Source organism: Humulus lupulus, chromosome 2 (genome assembly GCF_963169125.1).
Source record: "Humulus lupulus chromosome 2, drHumLupu1.1, whole genome shotgun sequence".
NCBI classification, from domain to species: domain Eukaryota; kingdom Viridiplantae; phylum Streptophyta; class Magnoliopsida; order Rosales; family Cannabaceae; genus Humulus; species Humulus lupulus.
In genome coordinates, this window is record NC_084794.1 from 38,116,427 (window position 1) to 38,119,679 (window position 3,253).

The following is a 3,253-nucleotide window of genomic DNA, read 5'->3' on the forward strand; positions in this document are numbered from 1 at the left end:
TTGGTGATTACTTGAGGATATTGAAATTAATTGGGAAATATGGTGTTAATTGAGGATTAGTGGGAAATGGTGGCAAAAGACAATTTTCCCTTGAGAGCATTAAAGAGCTAAGGTTTGGGCAAAGGGTATTTCGGTCTTTTCTCTAGCCTTGGAATATCTTAGTCAACTAGAAACCTTCAGAAGAAATAAGATAACACTAAACAACTCCCTCTCTTTCTCTCTCTCTCTCGTTTTCCATCTTCTCCTCTCTCTTTGTCATAAAGTTTTTTTAATTTTGGGGAAGGAAGATCTTGAATTGAAGGCTTAGAGCTGGGGATTGGATTAAGGTGCAACTTAGGGTCAGATTTCTCAACCGAGGTAAGGATTTAAACTCTGTTTTGGTGAATTTCTAGTGTGGTTATAGTGTTCTTGAGTTTTAAATTCAAGGCTTGGATTTTAAGTTTTGGTAAAGTTTTGGCTTTGTTTTTGGGGTTTAATTTGTAGCGTATGATGTGTTGTTATGAGTTTAAGACTCAATTCTGGGTTTGGTTGAAGTTTGGGGACTGATTTTAGGGGTTTTGGTTTGGAGAAAATAGCTGGAAAATGCTGGAATTATGGGTTTGCGGGGTTGTGCTGCGGCGCTGCTCTTGGAGCGTCACGACCCGCATGAACTCAGAGGCATTGAGGTTTCTTCTGAACTGCCTTGGCGTCTGGTAGGTTGCGTCGCGACGCGTTTCCTTTGCCTTGGTGGTTTAGGGCTCTCTGCCTAGAGGTGCGCCGCGACCCTTCAGGGGTGAGTTGTGGCTCTAATTGGCGAAATTGGCCAAATGAGGTTTTGAGTTGCGGGGACTCAAAGGGCTCGGGAGAGATTCTACTAACTAGTTTAGTAGAATTCAAGGTCCCGGGGGTCAGGACTCGATCTGGAAGCCTTTACTCGCTCGTTATTGATGGTTATTTGTTATTATGGTTGTGACTAGGGTTCACCGATTAGGTCAGGAGGAAAGGGGTCGTGCTCAAGGACGTGATATGTGTCTTGTTAAGGACTTAGGGTAAGAAAATTGCACCTAGTTTGTAGTTAGGGCTTGATCCCGGTCATTGAATATGGTTATAACTATGATTGAGATATTTTATTAAACATGTCTGATTGTATTGAGCATATATGTGATAAATGATTTATGAGTGTCTGTATTATCATATTGAAAGGCTTGACTTATAATTCAAGGGTGACAATAGCGCACTGAGCGCAGGCCGGCATGGTTAGGCCTATTCAGGAGCGTGACATACGCTTGAACGATCTTATGGTCGCTTGGAAAACAAAGTGCTGGGTACGCTTGACTAGCCCTACCTCGGCGTGACTTTATAGTCACTTAGCTGGATTGTATGCATGCATGAGTAGAGTTATTAGTGCTAGGCATGCCAAATAAGATTTTGAAATCTGTAATTAACTGCTTATAAACATGTCTATGTTTTCTTGTTGAACCTCAGCTCACGGGTGCTATGTGGTGCAGGTAAGGGAAAGGAGAAGTTGGACCAGGCATGAGTTGGAGGACTTCGGTGGCAGCGTGTACATATGTAGTTTGCTTGACCGTCACGACTGGGGATTCAAGGAGCAACTAGGGTCAAACCCTAATTTTGACGCTTAGGTTAGCATGTTTTGTATTCACATTTTTGAGTTGTAAATAATTTCTTAAATGTTTATTTTGGGATCCCATGTATGAACTTAAACTTTTTAATGAAATTAAATATTCATTTGACAAAAAAATTTAACCCTAACTCGTTAAATACTTCTAGTTACATGTTTATGTCCAAATGACTTGATTAGCAAGTCTAGCACTATTTAAAATACAATGTAACGATCTTGGTTATCCATTTCATTACAATAACTACCACTTCCTACAAACAGATCAATTATATAACTAACTAAATAACTTTAAGCTAATGGGAAATATTATTCTTTTCATTCAAAATGAAGCATCTACATAAATATTTTATCCTTGCCCGAAACTTTTAGCTTCTGACTTTTTGAAGTGGCATGGTTTAGTTTACAATAATATGACCATAGCTAATTGCTCATAATTAAGTGAATCACACACCAAGATCTTGGATTAGTAGTTATTAATCAATGGCCAAGCTCCAACAACTCTATTATATATAGGGGTCATGAACCAAGTTAAATATACACAACTATACACCACATACTTAGGTAGCCAATAAGTTCTACTCTGTTCTCTTCTATATATCTCTAGCTCAGAGAAAATTCTCCTAGTATTGACAGAATATATAAGATGGAGGGAACTAAAGAACACCAAGCTTCAGCTCAGTACAACTCCATCAAATCTCTCCATAAGGTCTCAGCCAAGTGTACCACCTCTTCTTCATCTTACTCTTTTGAAGAAACGACGACGTTTTCTGGTAAGTTCAAATGCAAAAGAATGATTGATGAAACTCATAAGAACTGTAACATTGATAGGGTCAAACAGGCAGAGGAGTCCCTCCGTACGGTCATGTACCTCAGCTGTTGGGGTCCTAATTCTTAACTTATTTATAATTACTTTATATTAATATTGGTGTCTTTCCTCTTAGCTAGCTTAAACTGGTAAGGTTTCCATTCCAAGGATATATATTAACTCAAACCCAGTTGATTGTATAAAAATAAGTTTGAACTCTTAAGTGTGCTGTGAATTTAGTTGTAGTACTGTGTTGGTGGAAATGATTTACAATTTCATCAGAGTATTACCATATATAGCAGATCAAAAAGGACAAATCATGTTTTATGTTTAAGTGTGAGAGTCAGGACTACAGTGACTCACCACCAAACAGGAAAGAAGAAAAAATGTACTATATGGTCAAGAAAAAGTTCCATTACATGACCCAGTCAGGATAAACATGACACCTCACAAGTACAATTTCTAGCTAGCATTGAATTGCAAGAGTTCAAATGATTTTGTAAGATATCAATCTCGTAGGATAAAGTACCAATTACTTGGCAGCAATTTTGAAATTAAAAAAAAAAACATATTTTTTATCTTAAAGAGAAATTGATTAATGTTATTAAAAAAAGAAAGAGAAATTGCTGAATGAGAAAATGAGGTCAAGATGGGTGACATATTGGTTCTCATGAATAATGTAATGTGATAAAATTTATTATAAATTGTTGAGTTTATTATAGTGTTGATTTCAGAGCTCTAGGCTCTAGCATTAATCAATTACAGCCAAAAATATCCAGTACTACACGTACTCATCTTTAATAAATATATTTACGGTTTCACTATTA

General features: G+C 37.1%; 1 long non-coding RNA gene across 1 annotated transcript; it reads left to right on the forward strand.

The window, feature by feature from the left end:
- Positions 1–228: 228 nt before the first annotated feature.
- On the forward strand, positions 229–2,618 carry LOC133815976 (uncharacterized). Its single transcript, XR_009884930.1, has 3 exons — positions 229–357; positions 1,488–1,622; positions 2,255–2,618. It is a non-coding gene; the product is annotated as an uncharacterized LOC133815976 (long non-coding RNA).
- Positions 2,619–3,253: the final 635 nt, after the last annotated feature.